The following is a 22,047-nucleotide window of genomic DNA, read 5'->3' on the forward strand; positions in this document are numbered from 1 at the left end:
AACGCCAAACTCAGGAACTATAGAAGCTGTTATCCATAAAGTCTGTCAACATTCCACATTTTACTGATGTTTTAACGTTTTCAGTTTCATTCTGTTATGTTCTTGCTAACTGTTAATGGTTAATCAACTACATAGGAAATTGTAGGCCATGTTAGTTTGTACCCTGTCTCATAACTTTATATAGTCCCCTTATAACGAGATTGTTTTAAAAAAAACTTACAAACTGTAATTCCGTTTAATGTTTTTAAAAACGTTCAAATTATAAGAAGGCAGCAGCTTTATCCCATGTCTATTTTAGATTCCATTACGGCTTCATTGCAAGTGCCACTTGGATATTGTGATATATTTATACTTAAAGTCAAGATCAATGGTCGACATCAAACAGGCGTGTTTGTACGGAAATTGCATTTCTTTAAAACGTGACAACAATATGAGAACGAGAGGAAAATATGTGTATTTCCATCACAGATCAAAGACTGACATAGCCTGATACATTCCAGCCAACTCATTTTGGCTCAAAGTGCCATTAGTGTTAATGGACTTGCTATTACTCGCAGTGATAGTGGAAAGTGGAATGTTTTTAATATTGAACCTTCAAGTCTTTTTGTTTCCAGTTTTGCGTATATATAATGAACATATGTCATGTGTGTTTGATTGCTTCTAACACTGAAGTTTGTATACGGTAACGACAATAAAAGCACAAATATTACTTCTTTCACAATGTGACATTCTGACTCTGACATCGACAACATAAGTACATAAGTGCAAAGGGTGAAAAATGAATGACCGTGTCACTCTGTTTCTGTTTGCTATTCATTTTGCAATGGTGAGGAATCCGTAATAGAACAAGTAAAACTATGTAACTGAATCCAATGTCAAGGAGATCTGTTCGTGTCCATGAAGACATGTTTATATTGTGTAAGCTCCCATTGTATTTCACCATGTCTTTAAATTATTCTGTTCCTTTTGATTATTAACAGCGGAGGGAAGAATCTACACGTATGTCAACGTAACAAGCCTGAAACTACAAAAACGGTGAAAATCCTGAAAGCTACGATCCTCCCTTTAGTCTCATATTACTCTGTGCAACACTGATTCGTATGTCACATATGGTACCTGCAGAGCCATTGAGGCCACTGCTGGAATGTGCCAGAACCATTCTCTGACGTAGGGAACAAGATGGGTTGTTGTAGAATTTCCTAGATAGCAACTTATTCTTGGATATAGGGGAGTGAGTTACTGACATGCCATTTACATCACAAGTCGCCAGAAGACCAGCATTGCATGCGGGCGAAACTCCAGCAGTTGCAAGGTGAGCTACATCAGACATGTGCTACAGCTCTTGTCACATGTGGATTCGAACCCAGATCTTTTAGGTTACGTCACTATATAGGTGAAATATTGCCGGTGTGGCGTTAAATAATTATCTTTTAATTTATCAGCCCTACCATTCTCGTAATGTAAGGGAGATAGGTACATAGCTGTTGCAGATTTTGGTTCAGATGAGTATAACAGGCATCAGTCAAGGACGTAAACGATCGCAGATTGTCATTTGATGCATATATTGATCCTCGTTTCCTTGTTTATTCATAAACATAAAGTAAATAGTAAAGTTAAATAAATGAATAGACTCCTACTTTATAAAGCAGTTCAAAAGCATTCATTTTGTGGATCAAACAATGTAGTTGGTGATTAACTTTCAGTTGCCATGTGTGGCCATTGAGCAATGGAAGTGGAATTAGTTATCCTTGTCTCCTCTTGATTTTGCACCTCAGTAAAAGCCGATATCGTGGACGTGACAAATAATTCACATTTCACATGTCAAATACATATAACTGTACATAATCACACAGCAGAGAATGTACCTGTTGTGTCCATGTGCACTCTTCAAAACAAAAAAATACAAAAACAAAAAAAACCCAAAAAAACAAACAAAAAACAAACAAACAAAAAAACAAACAAAACCACCACCACCCAAACCCCCCCAACCCCCCCCCCCCAAAAAAAAAAAAGAAAAAAAAGAAAAAAAAAGAAGACAAACAAACAAATAAAAAAACAAAGAAAGAAACGCAAAACCCAAACATCAATGAAAATTTGGTGATATTCCAGGACGTGTAGATCAGCGGAAAACAAAGATACATGAATGAAATTTTGTGGAGCAATGCATTTGCTATCTTGTCCATATTTCATGAGAATAACATTCATCACAGTCATTACTGCTGTCCACCAGGATGTGTTGAAGTCATTACCTCGTATGATCACCTCCAGCTGCTACCACTGCCCGACACCTCCTGGGTACAGATCAAATCATTCGTTGTTTTGTTGTGGAATCCTTCTCAATTCCTCCTGCAGCATGTGCAACAACTGTTGAAGATTCTGTGGTGGATAACGACGTCGACGTACCCGTCTATCTATCTGATCCCAAAGTTGTTCGATTGGGTTTTAGATCCGGGGATCTGGAGGGCCAGGGGATGGTACTGATGTTGTTACTTGCCAGGTAGTCCATGGTGGCACGTGCTGTGTGGGGCGTGGCGTTGTCCTGTTGGAAGAGCTGCCGTTGACGTTCAACAAGGTGAAGGACACGCGGACGGGGAATCTGGTCGATGTATCGATTGACCGTCAGATTGCCTTGGACAAGCACAAGTTAATATCTGCGGGTGTATGAGATCCCTCCCCACACCACAACACTTTCATCACCGAATCTGTCCACCTATCTAATGCAGTTAGGAGCTAAAAACGTTCATGGTGCCGTATGTAGACACACTGTCTACCATCACGTCGCCTGAGGAGATAACGGGATTCATTGCTAAGCCATATGCGCCTCCAGTTTGCCAGATTCATGGCAGCACCATGTTACTCGTCGACGTGGATGTAAATCGTGTCAAGGTGGACGTGTTGCACGTATTCCTACTTCTCGGAGACGGTTCCTGATTGTCTAATCGGACACTCTTCCGGATCCAAACTGTTCTTGTACTGTGGCCCGTGCAGTAAGATGAGGGTCACGTAGGTGGGTTACCCGGATGTACCGATATTGGGCAGGTGCGGTGACTAGGATCTTGGACGGTCATTTGTCGAATTTGTTTGACAAAATCGATCCCACAATCGTGTTATTGTGCTTGGATGAACGTTGAAGATCCTTGCCACTTCACTAGGCTACTCCACTACCACTGAACCAAATGAGACTGATAGTCATAATGTTCAATGTGTGGAATGGTATCTATACTGTGAGCCAGATTTTACAGTATAGACAAGGCTTAACCAACAGCCGAATGTAACCATAAGTCATAGGACTTAATGTCGGTAGTCAGTCCACTTAGGGGCTTTAAATATAATTGTACTTTTTAGCTTTACCATCTGATTCGGTGTGGGCGTAGCGTTACCGAAACAGGCGACTCTGTAGGACCTGTTACGTATGTGAATTGAAAGAATAAATTCGGCACAACAATACAGTGGTCATTGATCGATGATTAAAACTTAAACGCTTGAACATATTTAGATTCTAGTCAGATAGGCCATAAAAGACAAGACACAGAGGTTGCCAGCCACGTTCCGATAAAACTTATGGGAAATAGGTCTAACAACGACAGGAAGTGTGGAAGCCTTGTATTTCATAAAGATCAGACGCCCTTTGTTTTCAGCTTTAAACAGGCTTCGAGAAGATATAAATGGACATATTGACCTGCATTTTTATGACCTAGTGGGACTTCCGTAGACAGATGGGAACAACTGTTTGGTATGATAATGTTTATGTATTAACAATTACGGTTTGTCAGTTTGATGGCTCAGAATATGTATTCCCTTGTGTCATTCTGCCCCACTCCTACCACTATCACGGACATCTATACGACTAGTTGGAAACTACTCGCAACAATTATGTGCAATTACGCGTTTCCATGGTGACACATGCGTCAGTAATCAAACATGGATGTAAATATAGACAAGATTCAAGTCACATTGCAGCAGAAACACATAATTCCTAGATATTCTGGAAACTTACTTTTGATAACGATGTATTTACTGACAGTATGGATACATTGAAGCTTTCGTTGCAGGTGTTATCCATGACTGTATTTTCTTATCTGTGCCTCTGGAACGCCAAAACGGTCAAATCAATATGATCTTCAGAATAATGAATCTGTGAGCTTCTGTTTTGCGTACTATATTGTTTAGGTTGTTAATATCTAACACTGGGTATGGAAAGAAACAGTTGGTGATAGTTCTCCACAGCAGGTGTGTGAAACGGTTGATCAATCAGTGAAGACGTCCTCCAGAGACACAACGGTTGGGTTTGGTCTTGGCCATAGTTGCCGTCCTTTTTCTTCTAAATCTGTCAAAGTGTATTTGAGGTTTCAATGGCGTCAGTTTGATATAGTTTGCGTGTTGTGGTTCCATTTATAGATCCGGCGATTACAAGGGAGTGAGTGAGTGAGTTTAGTTTTACGGCGCACTCAGCAATATTCCACCTATATGGCGGCGGTCTGTAAATAATCGAGTCTGGACAAGACAATCCAGTGATCAAAAGCATGAACATCGATCTGCGCAATTGGGAACCGATGACATGTGTCCACCAAGTCAGCGAACCTGACCACCCGATCCCGTTAGTTAGCCGGGGCAACTCTTTATTTGGTTCACTTTATGTTATGTTATTTGTACTTAGGTGAAATCGACACTTTTAACATACTTTGAAACAAAAGTGACGAGTATGCCTGGTTAGCGATACATGTAAGGACAGATATGACATCTCGTAAAGTACTTAAGTCATTAGAAACCATACAACATATACTCCTAAAAAAGTAGGGGGACCTGAAATTTGAAGTCTGGTAGAAAGAAAGCCCATTGAAGAACGTTGCAATGACATTCATCTTGTGTATGCAGCATCATTTCACGTTATTACCACACGCAAACACAATGCATGGGAATCACGTGCACATGTCAGACATGGCATGGGTTGTCAGTATGAATCTTGACGTTTTTCAGGCAGGTCGATAAATCACTGTAGACCATTTTTCCGATAATTTTCTTGCATCTGTGCATGGTCAGGGTTTTCAGGGTTAAATCACAAACTACTGCCTGAAAGTTGTAAACCTGAAATTTTCATGTCATACTCCAGTCACTTAACAAGGGGATAACTGAACGAACAGCTTTGCTTTGAATGAAATCCATGTGGTGATGCATTCTCAAAATATCCATTATTATTGTATCAACATTGATTTAATCCCATATATCTCACACTTTCGACAATCGTACATTGAAAGTACCGTTCCCCTACTTTTTTTAAAGAGTATATATTCTGACAGCCCCAGTTATTTACAAAATCAAACAAACAGCTTTCTTGCTTTCCTTTATCATCAAGCTATATTCACCTTGGTTAAACTTGTAATATTTAATTGAAACATGACCTACTAGTTTCAAATCTGCATGCTTAGGTTGCATCAATTTCATATTAATAAACCGAGGAGACAGGTAGCCCATTTTAAAAATAGCCCATAAAATCAAAAGAGTTTCAGAAATATTAAGCTATTCATAACAGTTTATTGCAACAGTTCCAAGAATATGTTGAGAAGTCTGTGTTGTGTTGGCCCACAATTATAGAGGCTAATCACGGCATATGTAGTTTTCAACCTGTAAATACTTCCCTTTTTAGGCGGCATGCGAAGTACAGGTGTAACTGACAAGGTAGGGCACAGTTAACCTTTTGAGATGTCGGAATTCAACATTTACAACTGGAGTTCATCGAATACTTGATATTTATGTTGCTTGATGTCATAACAAATAACAGGGTAATTGCGAAATGAGTAATAAAGTATCAACTAAGATCACAATTCTGTATAATATGGTAAACGCCAACTGATATTGACTTCCAAGTAGTTTTGTCAGTGGCGCTTTTGTTAATTAATGGTAGCCTGTAAAATCTGTTCACCATCAAGGCGAAGAAGTGTTACCATAAAAGATTGCAGAATCCATCAGGAGTCTTCATCAAAATTGAAGGTCTCAATTCTCAAGGACTTTTCACGATAGAATCTTTCTTTTAAAACAAGTTTATTAAGTTAAACTGTAATTTTCCCAGCATGTTCTGTGACAATGGTAGTCGAGTATTTAAAGTATTTACTTTTTATATGCATTTTCCTGTATTTTTCATTATATGGTGTCTGCGTGTAGACAGCTAATTTCTGCAGATTGTTCAATATCTTACATTTTTTCGAGGATATGTAAAAACCATAAATATGGGCTGCAACACATACAAATTATACTGATCTGAGACTTGTATACCTTTATAACAGAGAGTCATGTGAAGACGGTTTGTCATAAGCAATCTGGTTGAAAAGCATTAGATTCATGACATAGAGAAGTCTTTACCTACCGTTAACTACTGGGTGTTCCGAAAAAGTTTTCATGATTCAAGAGATGATTATTATGAAGATTAAATGATGTGTCAATATGAAACAGAAATAATGTTTAATTCAAAATTGGCATGTGTCAGACTTTACATTTAACACATGTACATACGCACAAAAGGCACAAACTGTCAAAAGAGCTGAGTTCTTTTACCATAAGCATGGTATCCAACATATTCCTGTCCCAAGATAAGACATTATTGTCATGGTCGAAAGGTCTGCTCTTTCACTCTCCGTCAAAATTAAGCGGCAATTCTGTTAGGAGTCCAATATTGCTACATGATACAATCTAGTGGTTCTTCTGTTGACCCTCGCAGCAAGCTGATATTTGTATCCAACAGAAAGTAGGCGAATATGTCGCACAAACCTGTAGGTACACATGTATATCGGCATTACATTAAAAACGTAGTTCAGTGAAAGAACAGTGGTTTGACATAGTTCAGTCACGTAGTCCAAAGAAATATCGTAAATGTTTCCAAAGGATAATGTAAAGAATGTTTGCTGTGTCTTGCTTGACAATCTTATGTCTGAAGCCACGAGTTAAGGCCTCTTTGCTTGTGCATTTGTGAAACCAGTTTTCTGTAACCGTATGTAACGTGTGTCCACGCGTGTGTAATACTATAGGGTTGGGAGCATATTGTATTTCCATGACACACCTCTATCGATAAAGAAATGTGTTTATGTGTCTTATTACATTTGGAAAGACTGATGGTAATCATCATAATCACCATCAATACTCTCTTTGCAGTCATATTTGTGAATCAGTTTGAATTATTCTGTCCTTTGCTGTCTCAGGTTCGTGGTGGGGCAGGAGAAGTAGAATCCAGTACATCTGTTTCTGACGGGCGACACATCGCAACACTGTTTAAGTTTTGAAATCTAAATTTAACATTTGTAACTGGTCACGATCTATAATTGTGTCGAAAATTGGTATCTTGAACTAAACTGCTTTACAGAATTATGACCCTTGTTCTGTGCATTTTTAACTATTACTGCAAATAGGCAATTAAAGACTTTTGAAGATGCCTGAATGAAAGGTTGAAAGTTTTTATAAGACTATGTGTAAACATTTTATGACAGTTCGTCTTTGGACACATATTGAGGCGTTGGGGGTAAACTTGTGGTTGACGCGTTCTCAATGATTGAGAAAGGAAGCGTTTATAAAACAGAGCTTATTCAACCTGGCATTCCTAACACCTTGTTCCAACTCGGTGCATGGGTAAAATGTGGAATGCCCTTTTTGTGTTGGAATAAAACCACAACCACTCACCCATACGTGCTTACCCTTGCACTCTGCCCCTGTTGACTAACTGAGATGAGGACTGGTGTTGAGTAAGAAATATATTAAAGCCCATTTGCCTTGAAGCAATTCACACGTAATGACATCATCCCTACTTGAATGTGCCGTATGGAGCTATTGAGGTTCTTCGAATAGCCCAAGCCATTGAAGCCTTTTGAAAAATACATTGCCTGGGGTACACAGGTACAACTCCACTATAACCATTGAGTTGTTATTAAGTTACATAACATTGGGGCATCGATTAGGAATTCGAAATATTTCGATTTTGACGTTGTCTTCTCTATCTCAGTTAAACAGATGAGCACTTCCAAATGCCTATCACATCAACATCAGATGAAAGTGAGGGTTTGATGTCCAACAAGACAAGATAAAGCGATAAAGACCATTCATCTTGGTGCGATTTGTGCTTTAGTAACACACATGCATTCTAAGCTGCAGGGCGTTTTGTATTGGTCGTTTACTGATTAATGATCATCTTCGTCTGTGAAAAGACATTGCCTGGAATCTTATTACTCATCTATAGCGGTTCCGAGTTTAATCGGAGGGAAACCAATTTTTCTAATCGACTTATATCTGGGTTATTGTTTCAACTTCAGTAGCAGACATTGGCTATTTAAAAAGCCTGCTTTGAAAGGAACTTGATTGATTGATTGAATGACAATAATAAATACACCGCCACCATATTTTACACGTCGCCTTCAATCACAATCCTTTGTACACCATGATTTGTAACCCACCGAAAAATAACGCGCCAATTTGAGGTTTTGCAAGGCCTTTGTTTCAAGGGCCTGAAGCGGAAGATTTTGAAATTTTAGTTTGACTGGCTCAGGCAAATGATTCAGAAGAGTAGCATGCGTTGAGAAATCCAGTGATTGCACAATCACAAATCTGGAGTAGCTGTACTTTGTTTGGTTCGAGTACTAGTGAGTTTTAGTGAGTGAGTTTAGTTTTACGCCAGACTCAGTAATATTCCACCTATTAATATTCTAGCTATATGGCCATGTTTGGTTCGATGCTACATTAGGTATAATGAATTCATTGCCACACAGTGGTGTGAAATATGGTTTTCATCGATGCACAATGCCTTGTAATCCAGTATCACCTGTTGTCCATTGGTGCCGTCTGTGATCACTTGTCATTTGTGGCACTTGTCAGTTTGCATTACATGACATGGTCATATCGCCATATTGGCATCACCAGTATCACATCACCTGGTCACGTATATTGTCATCTTGATATCACCGACAATAACAACTGCCTCGACAGTGGGGTTGGTCTCGTGGTCACAGTGTCAGTTCGTCACTGAAAACGTGCTAATTTTATTAATTTTGGAACTTGTTTTCAAAGCAATGTCCAGTATATATAAGATACACATATCTGATTGGTGGACGTCCTTTAGCCAAGATGCAAACATATTAGCACATAATCCCACAAGTGTCCAATTTGAAAAACCTGCAGGTAACAATGATGACAGCTTCAGCTCACCGCATATACCTTGTGTACAACAATGTCCTTCAGTGCGTTTAGCTGCGGCGAGAGACACGAGTGATGTGATGGGGGTGATGCGTTAAAGAGCTTTGCTTTCTCGCAACTGATGAACTGATTTCAGACGGTAAAGAGGATTACCAACGCTGTTGATGTTTCTCAGCCTAAGAAAGCTGAGAGTGAGAACATTTAACAAGTGCCTGGATATGTGGCAGGGACGACGTGAAAGCTGTTCGACACTGAGAGGGTCGTTTGTAATTATATTGTGTTTTATGAATTTTACGCAGATTCTAAAATAATGGAAAGTTGAATACAAAACTGAAAAGTTAATCCTTATAAGCTGTTGTTACCTCAAGGAATTGTGCTACATTGGAAACACGCCATGATACATTGTGGTAGTTTTATGAGGAGACTAAACTAACACTGGTCACATTGGTGATATTCAGATTATTGTTTGAATAACACAAAATATATTATTACTTTAAATTTCGTTGTAATTTATATGAAAAGTAAATAGATAAGTTAAAAAAGAATAAAGATAGATCATAAGTGCCTAAATGTTAAATCTCAAACAAGTCTTTCGCATTATCTTCTGACCTCAACCACAGAAGTCCTCATGATGTCTGATGATACTGTTTGTAAGAGACGTGTTTATGAATCATTACCAAACGGTGATAATACCTGGTGTCAGTAACAGATGCAAAGACTTGTCAGTCCTTTATCTGAATCGTATGGGAGCATAAGGTACATGCAAAACTAACAACTTGCAACAGACATTTTTGTGTCTTTTGTCAAATTTGAAAACGTCCCAAACATATCCACCACAGGACACCCAGAAAGTTTAACCTGGGAAATTGAATACTGCAGCTCTAGTCAAACAACGGCTCTTGTTGAAGTAATCGATACATGTCTTTATGCAGATATACGTTTAATGTATATCGTTCAAAACTGTGGAAATATGTTACATAGGAAACATGTCTGCGGTTCATAAAAGTATTTGATGAAGTGACAAAGAAACCGATTAAATGAAGCAATCCAAAAGTATCCCCAGTGTCTTTTTTCACGGAACAGTATCGATGTGCACTCAGACAGGTAGACACGGAAAGCAAATGCCAGCTCAGTCACTTGTGATATTACTGTCCTTCAAACGGAGAATTGTGTAAGATAAGAAGCTTACTCCCAGGTTAAAGAGCCATGCAAACTTCATAAGGCTTGCTCGGTGGCCTCAACAGGATTTCGTTTTCTAGCAGACTGTAAGTCTCCAAGGTCTGACAACTGGGGAACAGTACAGCTCATTTATTTTATGCCATCCCTTCCTAACCATTTCCACAAACGTCCTATGCTTTCAAAGTCATTCGCCAATGTGATTTTCTTCAAAGCATCCGGTAAAGGCGTTCTTTAAAGTCAAAGAGTGTGACGTCATGAACTCAATCCGCTTTGTGTCGTTTATTTTCAACTTCTCGTTATTTCTCTGTGTTACACTTCGCTCAAATTTGAACCTATTGATCAATCCCCTGATATCAGCTGATTTAGCATCGTCAATCAAGTTTGATATCAAACTTGAAACAATATGTTCTTACATGGAGGCACAATAATGACCCTCTCAGAAACACAATTTGGTTCGGTATCCCGGATGCTTGCTGAAGTTGCCCAAACACTATGTCTTCCTTTCGAGGTCCAGATCAGTCTTTGATCAGGGTCATGGGTATACTAGTAGGACCAACACCTGGTGGTATTTCTGGCAATGATGTTTTAAAGGAAATATTTTGAGAGATTCTGACTATTTTTAACGCCAAAACATGCTTATAAGATTAAAAAACAACAACATGAAATGACTGTGGTGTTATTTGATGTCCGCCATTTCATAAATTCTGTAAGAGACTAAACAGGATAAGGGGTCTATTTTCTTCTTTTGTTCATTTGCTTTCCTGGTCTTTCGGCATGAAAAGATAGGTAACAATGGCTAAAGTCAATGAGGGCTTACTTCTTCAGTCAGTAGGAAAGCTAAAGGTTAGTCAGTGAATAGGTCAACGTGTACCCGTGTCCACAAAACCTCAGAAGTAGGACAAAGAATAAATTTAGTCACAACGTTTTTAGTTCACTTAGGTATACAATGAATCATTGACAAAAAGACAAAAACTAGTGTGTTTTCAGACAAAAACATTGCAGTGAGCAGATTTCTATCTCAGGAATGTACAGATGTCTATTTATATATTTAGTTAAACACAACCATGGACAGAAAAGAGACAAGGGCAATGCCTTAGAGTGAGTACGGTGTTATGTGCATGCCATGACCGCCTAGTTTTTGGTCTTTGGAATTATTTGTACTATGGCTGTCCTGAATCAGTCGCTATATCAAATAGACTGAGGAACAAAAGAAAATGTACCTATTTGTCCTTTTTTGGAGTTTTCAATGCCGAACATATACTGATCCTTATAATATACAGTATATATCCAAGAAATGAACTGCACAATTGTTTAGCTGACAATAACACTTTTAAATAGCTTTATTAATTACATACCATCATATCTAAGATTTCGAAAATAAATTTCGTTTTTTTTGCATATTACATAGCTGTTGCAGATACATATATTATTCCTCCAACACGAATAAACTGGTTTTGTTCAGGCTTCGGATTACTTTTGGATAAAAGGACACAATCCGATTTAACAACAGTTCTTCGAATTTTCAATTACATTTTAAAATAGACTTCTTGTAGCCTATTTTGTTGTTTGCTTATTCACAGTTTATAATCATATCCTGAAGTAGCTCGGTTCGATGCTCATGCTGAAAATGCTAGATATCTATTTTATAGTAAGTCTATAGTAGTAAGTCTATAGTAAGTCTATAGTAAGTCTATAGTAAGTCTATATCTTACGTTTACGGGACATCTCGTATAGTTAGTAGTATGGTTGTCACTCGTATGAACCTTTCTTAACGATCTATGCGCCACTGTAAACCAACTTACTCTACCGCATTCTCTGTTGTGGCCGTCGTTGTTCTGATTACCTTTTTGGAATGAAGTGAATCGGATTTTCACTATAATGCGTTTTAACATCAAACACAACATTTCTTTAACACTTCGTGTTGTCCATCAAGGTCTTTTGATCTATCATTTGTACGTTGTGGTATGATAGATGAGTCGCGTGTATGAAACCATCCCAGATAGGTGAGTTGTCATCACAGATTGAACTGAACATATATTAACAGTGGAACACATGCGCTTCAGTCTACTCTCCTTTACTGCAGGCTCACGCAGACGAGTTCGTGGTATCAGCTGGCCAACAGAAGCATTCTTCGAACTCTCACCTCTGAAGACTGGATCTATATCATGTGTTTCAGGTCAAGGCTTGACAAGAGCCTTGGATACCTTGATGAGTGCTGTTCGCGGACTCCCATCCAACCACTCTCAAGCCCCATTAACGGTCTTCCGGTTCAGTCATGAAGTATTCACATTTTCGTGTGTGCACAACACGAACAGACTAATGCTTATGAAGAGATAAGTTTCTTCATGGATGGAAATTCCTTAAGAGTACGCCTCCACTCTGACAACATAACTATTGCAACAAATGACATGACGAGGACTGTAGAAATAAGAGTGTCTTCAACATGGGAAACAGCATGGGATGAATTTCCATTTAAGGGTTTGGGAGACGAAAACTATATTGTAAGCCTACATTCCCCAGGTTTTCGGTGAGTAGTTATTTTGCATTCATATTTTTACAAAGGAGCTCGGACTCTTCAGCTGGTTATGCGGCTGCACGGCTTAATGGGAAACTTTAAAGCAGAGCATGATTTCTGTGTCGAAAGCAGAACATTTAGAGGATTGAAGTGTGTACTGTTTTGCAGTTTGAATCGTCACTTCTATTTCGGCTGCATTTCGGTTATGTGCGTGACAAAGCACAACGGCTGGTCTCTGTTTTCCAGTGGGGACTCTTTGAGCTTAAACCTTTGGCACGTCACTTGGTTTCGGTTTTCCACGAGTGGGAAATTCGAAATTACTTTTTTAAATATGTGTCATTTGAATTGAATAAATAGTGAGAGGACCAAGAAATCTGGACCACATTGTTTTGAATAGGTCGTAATGGGCGTGTATATATCCTAGATGAGGGGCAGGAAGGTTGTGGGTTTGAGGGTGGTCCTGACGGACACGTCGTACAGTCGTCAACCCTGTTGCCCTCTTTTCCAAACTGGGGCCTCGTCAGTGTCATAATCAAACCCCGATCCTCCACTACATTGAGGAAATATGGATTGATTACATCTGGAATATTAATGCCAGTGCTTTCGTCACGATTGGGGTTTGGGGACGGAAACGTGGTTGATAGGTTGGAGTGTTCTGCTGCCATGACGAAGGTCCGGGTTTGGCCCCAAGATTATTTCTGGCATCCGAAGGCTTGACGCATAGGACACATAAATATCTCGTGTCCGTTTAACATTCTTAAAAATACTTGCTTGTGTTGTGCTCTGGATGAAGCTCGTGTGATGTCCTGCATCTGGAAAGAGGTGGTGTAATGTCCTCTGTCTGAGATAAATCGATGTGATGTCCTCCATCCAAGATGAAGATGTGTGATGTCCTGCATCCGAGATAAAGTGATCTGGTGTCCTGCATCTGGAATGAAGTGGTTTAATATCCTCGGTCTGGAATAAATTAGTGTCATGTCCTCCATCCCAGATAAAGTTGCGTGATGCCCTGCATCCGACATAAAGTGCTGTGGTGTCCTGCATCTGGGATGAAGTGGTATAATATCCTCCATCTGGGATAAATTAGTGTCCATCCGGGACAAAGTGGTGTTGTCAGCTGTATTCCTGCCAACAGGGCTATATACGTTCAAGTTTTGGATCGTGATTGTTTCATAACGATTCTTTAACATGCATTACACGTCACCTTTTTAAGATAAGTGAAGCTGATTGAATCACAAATAAACTACACGTTTTACAAAAGGAATCTACATACAGATAACAGTGGAGATGATGTCTGTTGTGCTGCAGTTGAAAGCATCCTTACTGACCTTGAGCCATCTCTTGCACCCAGCGCCCTCTACCGGTGTCGTCTAGCACACGTGATGCATTATGAGATCACACACTTGCTGAGTCGATCTGGCGTCTTTTTGTGATTTAGACGTCATATTAATCAGATTATGCAAATGAGGTTTGGTCTTGTTTGGAAGCAGAAAGGTTTCTTCAATCATATTTAATGGATTATATCAGCATCGCTTGACATGTGAACATGGGATATTGAAATGACTGTGGTTCAAATCTGGACTGACAACCCAAGTGTACCCAATGTAGGGTGTACCCAATGTAGGGTTGTAATTTATGCAATTTATTGATACCGCATCGCGTATATCGATCACTATCTCTTATTATGCCATTGCTGCTGTTCAAGGATCTGTAAGGAGATACTAACACACATATACCAACAAGTTCCTCGACTGACATGAGGTTTGTGAGTACAGACCCAGTCCTCAGACATTTGATAGTTTTACATCACCTGAAATTCCATGAATTCCCTTTGCAAAGGGGTTCAGTTTTGTATTTTATCGTGTGTTTCCATCACCAAGAATCGGGGCCAATGCCCAACTGATTTTGATGTGGGAATCACATCATCATTCTCAGAATTAACTTCTGTACTCTTTGATTTTTTGAGGGGGGAATGGGGGGTGGTGTGTATGTGTGTGTGTGTGTGTGTGTGTGTGTGTGTGTGTGTGTGTGTGTGTGTGTGTGTGTGTGTGTGTGTGTGTGGAAAAGCAATGGTTGAATAATTAAGTTTCATCATCCCTACTCCCCACCCGCCACCGAGTGCAAATAAAAAAGGCGATATCCAATTGGCTGTGGATGTCCAACAGACAGATACCAGGAATATAGAGATGATATACACCAGTAGTAAGGCATTTTAGTTTGTCCCATGAGCCATCCCCTTCTGGCGTCTTGGAAAATTTTCGCTAATTTGAAAACCCATATAGTATATTATACACAAAGTGAAAAATTCAACATTGCATCTAAATAGAACCAAAATGTGACAGAGCAATGAAATTTCGTGCTGATGGCTCGGCATGAACAGCCAATTGATAGAACCGGGTCCATGCTATCACCGGTCTAGGTGAAGTAAGGGTCAAAGTGGTGTTCTGGGCAAAGGAACATTGATACAGGCTCCAGCTGCCCTCATATGGCGCAGCCCGCGGCAAACAGGTTGCTGAACTTTTGTCTCCACATACGACCGGCAATGGGGTGCTCTGGACACATTCTGTTCCAGGTCCACACGGAAGAAGAGCGCTTAGCGTTATCCAGCACCCACTGTGAGGAAGTAACTCTTCACGGGTGCCGGCTACAAAAGGAAGTATTGATGGTGATTATGTTTTATGTCACGAAAGATATGGTCAATTATTTTATGTCCACATGCATTTATCTTTGTTGAACTTTTGGGGCCAGCATCTAATAACCAGGAAATTATTTACCAGCGGCCGTCGAACGCAACAGAGGAATATTTATCTCATCGATTGTAGTCTAAAAATAACATAGAATTGACATTTGGGACGTAATCCTACAAAGAATTTGACAGATTTACTGATTTACAGGTACAACTACAACCTGAGTGTTGCTAGTGGTTATGTTCATTACAGAGCTATCTGAATTGTTAGTGTAAACTTGTTTCTGTGGTCAAAGAAGGTGATTTGATCAATTCTGTACATCCTCCGGTCTTACTTGTCTCTGAGAGCTTCTGGTCAACATCTCACAACCAATCTTTCGAAAGAAGCAGACCCTTACCAGTCGCCGAGCCGTCGAATGCAACAGAAGGTGATATAAGTAATATTTATCTCATTCACTGATTATAATAAACAGTTGATGTGTTTGGAGGATGGAAACCCTCAAAATTTTTGGCAAGAAAAGAATGTGATACTTTCTCTCACTGTATAAATCGACTTGAGATATGTGTCATTATCCCTGCCACGAAGTTGGAGAGGAGTATTGGTCCGAGGTGATGGGTGGGGACAGAATTTCGGAAAAAACGGCACAGGGAGGGAAACCAAATCTGATGTTTGTTTTCAGGATATGAATTCCTTGATGGAGTTCAAAAATGGAACCCATGTTACAATTATGGCCCGACAGTTATGGTTTCTTGACTTCGTGCCAGGTATATTCAGTGGGGACAGGTTATCTCACTGTCATAGATATGTGGTCTTGTTTTCTTATTCTGTTTTGTTTGTTTGTTTTTTGGTTATATTGTCAACGGGTGGATGTATGGTTGGTGCGTCGACTTCGGATCGGCTCATGGATAGGATGACTGGAGAATTACATACATGCAATACTTTGACGAAGACAAATGATGAATACGTTGGTGAGACGAAGGCATAGTTTAGTTCAAACTTCTTTAGTTGGTTTCACAAGACATGACAAACAAGTATACATGAATGAGGTGAGCGGACTTCCAGCTCAACCCCAGGGATCTCACCTGCGAGCGGCATAATCCTGCTCGCGGTCGTCCCTACAAAGACAGTCGGAATGGCGGCCTCCACACTCACATCTCACCTCTCACGTCTCACGTACAGTATAGATGTGAGCATACATATATATAGTTTTTAACAACAATAGAGAGGCAAAGATTCAACAATGGACAGATTCAGAAGCTAATAGCACTTCCTTCTACAGCTGATGTGATGACAGACACAGCCAAGGGGGATGACCAATAAAGGCCATAAATGCCATATACAGTAATTAATGGAAGTGACAAAGAGGAACAAGGTAGCTGACAAAACAATGTACTCTGCGGTAGTGATAAAGATCAAGATTGCAGATTGAATGATAATAACTAAATATCATATAGCCTGGCTACATAGTTTTTGGTCTGTAGAAATATTTGGACATGGCTGTCCTGAAGTAGACACTATAACAATATTATAATAGAGGATACTAAACTCGCTTCCGTGTAATACCATTCTTTCGCTCGTTAGATACTAAATCTTTCAAGAGTTTAATGAAAATGGTATTTCACGGAAGCGAGTTTAGTATTCTGTTTATTACTTCCAACACAAATTGAAACTGTGGCTACAATGTGAGAACTCCCAGTTTTCCTGCAGTCAAACAAGGTCCAGTACCACTGCGACAGCGGGATTAGCATGGTGACGTTATAACCCTGAAACCTTATGACGTCATAGATCTAGCGGTATTACACTAGTGTAATATTGCCGTAAAAATATTACACTGCGGTATCTTCCACGGGCGAGTAATAAACTATATATCGTTAGAAGATGTCGTCATGTTGGGTGGATAAATTTAATTCTACGCCGGATTTCAATATTGGAGCATTATAGGCAGGGGCTTCGTGAATTTGGCCACGTAAGGATTCGGCATGCTGTAATAACACCCCCACAGCGCCATATAACAACATAACTTCAGATACACAGATCACACGTACGTGCAATGCTGACAAGAAGATCTCCACTAGACTCAGATGCTAGGCATTTCTTTTCACGGTACTATTATATACATGTACAAATTAAATGTTAAATTTCAAAATTAAAACTTATATCTGTTTCTTATTACAGGCAGACGTTTTTTTTCATAAAGCTCTAGGGGCTTTAACACATGAAATATTGTTAATTAAACCCGAATTTTTGTATATTACTTTCGACTACATTGAACATACCAGACACAATGTCATTATATATCTATTACATTGGAGACTCGGTAACTGGAAATCCTATATGAAATACATCAGCCTTTCCAAATATAATAAGTAATACACAAACAATTTTTTTTATCGAGAAATGTGCCTCATGGAAATACAGTATGCTCCCATACCGTATCATAAACGCATGGACACACGTTACATGAAAAATCAATTCGTGGTCAACGATTGCCGAAAGCCGGTTTCACAAATGCATCAAAGGGACCCTTACACATGTCTTCAGACATCAGACTGTTCAGAAATATTCCCGGTATTATCTTTTTGACATGTTTACGATATTACTTTGGACGACCCGATTGAATTATATCAAGCCTGTACCCTTTAACTGAGTTATATTTTTCATTTAATGCCGATGTACATGTGTGCCTATAGCCAGTACGGTACAGGTTTGTACGACATATTATACAACTATCAGATTTTGTTGGATAAATATATCAGCTTGCTGCAAGAGTCAACTGTAGAACCATTTGTTCCTTTCATGTAACAACATCGGGCTTCTAACAGAATCAGACTGCAGCTTTTATTTCAATGGAGAGTGAAACGAGCAGACTTTTCCAATTTTGCAATTTTGTAATGCTGTGTTCACTCTATCACGATCGAGGACTAATCGTGATCCTATCAGATCACATCTGATCTGATGCCAGTCGTCGCAATCGTGCTGATCGCATATGATCGTATTTCCTAATCGTGGTGATCTGAATCAATCGTGGACAAGACAAACACCACAATGGTTGTCAGTTGTAGAGTTCACTCTGTAGAAATTCAAGAAACACTGAAGTCATGGTTATTTAGGCTGCATGTATACCCGTCGCGTCCAATCGTAGCGCAAATCAGGATCACCCTCGATCGTGATCGTGAACGACATCGCAGCCACAATCGTGTCCTAACGCAAATAAGCTCATCGGTTCGTGATGAACGTATCGGAACGTACCTGTATGTAACAGAACGTTTGGGGTCAGCATCCAACAACCAGAAAATCACTTATCTGCTGCCGTACCAGAACGTCCCAAATGGGCACCCAGATCGTGATATTCCTGTCAGATAGCGACCCAATCGTGAACTCGATCGGGACAATCGTATCACAACGTATGTGGACGGGAGACTAGATCGTAAGATATATTGTCACCTTAACTGACCAGTCGTGACAATATCGTATCCAAGCGCTACAAATCGTATTGGACGGTATCGACTCGCATCAGCTCGTATCCCTAACTTAAATGTCAGAGAAGTTCCACGAAATGCTTCGACTGGCTAATTGTGTCGTTCGTAACCGATCGCACGACAGCATGAAAATAGCAGAACAAAACAAATGATAACGTTTGTGCTGTCTGACACGTCTTCAGTGATAGTATCATGCGGGATACCTTGGTTATATTTGACGAGTTCAGTCCCTTTGACAGGTTGTACCTTAACGAGTTCAGTCCCTTTGACAGGTTGTGTCTTATGTGTGTATTTAGGTTTGCTTTAAGTCTAAAAGATGCCAGTTTTGAAATAAACATAATTTCTTATCCATAGTGACAAACCATTTAACATTCAATAATTATTTTTTGAATTATGAAACCCTCATTGTCAAACAGAGTTTTCACCCTGCCTCTTTTAGAACACCCAGTTGATAACGGCAGATAAAGCCTTCTTTTTTCAGTGATCTAATGCTTTTCTTTCAGATTAATTCCTTTTATGCTTATCCTCTATGGTGGGGATGAAATCATTGTGTATATATACTTGAACGGTTTCAGAAACTTCAGACACAGCTGTTAACACACATCCATCATATCAGGAAACATATACAAACATAAAACGTCTGTACAGCATGTAGCATATAAACATCTTGACGACCATTGCCACAGGATATGCTAGCAAAATTACAGTTATCATTTGATAACCTTCTTTTAAAAAGAAGGCTTCTTTCGTGAAAAAGTCAGAGCTGAGGCGCTGAGTTTTCATTAAGACGCAATCTTTTATTGTGACATTTCGTCGACTTTAGGGTGAACAGATTTTACAGGCTACCATTAATTAACAAAAGCGTTAGTGATAAAACTACTTGGAAGTCAACATCACTCGGCGTTTACCATATTATACTGAATTGTGATCCTGGATGATACTTAATTACCCATTTAGCAATTCCCGTTATTGGTAATCACACCAAGTAACATAAAAATCAAGTAATCGATGATCTGTAAACTCCAGTTGTAAATGTTGAATTCCGACTGCCTTGTAATTTCAGACATTCCGTTGTTTACGGCTAGAGATAAAAAGTAAGGAAAATTACATTGTCTTTAACTTTAATACAAATTCAATTTTTGGTGTAGGTGTGTATATTAGTTGAATGATGGAACACTGCAAATTAGTGATGACAACATTTGTTCTCAAAAGGTTAACAATGTCCTTCCCTGTCGTTTGCACCTGTAATTTGCGTACGGCCTAAAAGTATTTGCAGCTCGAAAACTACATATGGAGAGATCAGCCTGCAAAGTTGCTGGCCACAAGAAACGTTCACAAGATCAGACAAGAAACAGCACAGACACCTCAACATATATAACCTTGACCATGTCGAGTGTATTATCCACGGATCACATTACCTGGAGATTTTTTTAAACCTGTGTCACTATTGTTCGATTACCAAGCAGACTTAAGTATATTTTAATTCCACGTGGCATGCACAAACAAGACCACCACAACAAATGGAACATGTGGTGTTCAGTTCCTGAATATATTTCCGCTGACTCTATATTATTTTGATTAAGCTGATCTTTAGATTTTAGTACAGTTTACCTTCCCATTTCTGGTCTTAAAACTGTACTCCTGGTGAGTGTTGGATTTCTGAAAACATTGATACTACTTTCAAACCCCATTTCTCAACAAGCTGTCGACATCAGATTAGTTGCAGACCAAAAAGTAGACCGTAACATTTGCTTGTCCATAATGTATATAAAAAATTAACACTGTTTGTAGGCCAGTAGGGGGATATTAACCTACCTTCTACCAAAATCAATTAAAATTATAACTTTATTTCACTGAATCAGATTTCACTACAATAAAACGCCATGCTCAATGGAAAGGAACCATACAGAGAATAAAGGTTACGTTGATCCTTATTGTATTGTAAGGCAGTGTGTCAGGAGAAGATGGCAGGTTGCGTTTCTGTGTGTCTGTTCAAACACTTCTTCAACTCTTCGTTTTTTCTCAAGCACGTCTTCACGGAGTGATCAACCGGTTTATACCCGTGCTGTGGTGAATTGTCCTTAACTGTTTCAATCAACACACAATCTAAGCTATTTAAATTCCAACATAATCAGCGGCCTGAACAGAAACTCATAGATGCATTATTTCGAAGAGCATCGTCATTCGACATTGGGGGAAAATGTTTGCTAGGCATAGATAAGAAAATACTTAGCTAACACTTACAATGTGTCCGTATTGTAAGTAAAATACTTCGTTATCAAAAATCTGTTTCAAGAATTTTTCACAATTATGTGTTTCCGTTGCAGTGTGACTTGAATCTTGTCTACATTTGCATCCATGTTTGATTACTGACGTGTGTGTCACCATGGAAACACATAATTGCACACAGTTGTTGCGAGTAGTTTCTAACCAGTCGTTTAGATGTACTTGATAGTTGTACGAGCGGGACAGAATGATACAAGGGAATACATATTCTGAGCCATCAAACTGACAAACCGTAATTGTTAATGCATAAACATTATCATCAAAACAAACTTTTCCCCATCTGCCTCCACAAGTGCCCCTAGATCATAAAAATGCAGGTCAATATGTCCATTTATGTCTCAAAAGTCTTCTCGCAGCCAATTTAATGCAGGGAACAAAGGGTGTCTGATCTTTAAGAGGGACAAGGCTTGCAATCCTCTTGTCGTTATGAGACCTATTTCCCACAAGTCTCATTAGAACGTGGCTAGCAATCTTTGTGCTTTGCCATTTATGGATTCTCTCCGACTAGAAGTTAAATATGTTCAAGCATTCAGTTCTTAAAAATCGATCGATGAGGAACGCATAATTATGTCGAATATATTCTTTCAATCCAATTACGTAACAGGTCTTACAGAGTTACTGATTCGGTAAAGCTACGTCTAAATCGAATGTATAATCTTACGGTCAGGCTCAAAGTACAAATATATATTTAAAGCCCCAAAGTGGACTGACGACCAGAATGAAGAGGACTTAC

This window comes from Haliotis asinina, chromosome 4, assembly GCF_037392515.1.
Source record: "Haliotis asinina isolate JCU_RB_2024 chromosome 4, JCU_Hal_asi_v2, whole genome shotgun sequence".
NCBI classification, from domain to species: Eukaryota; Metazoa; Mollusca; class Gastropoda; order Lepetellida; family Haliotidae; genus Haliotis; species Haliotis asinina.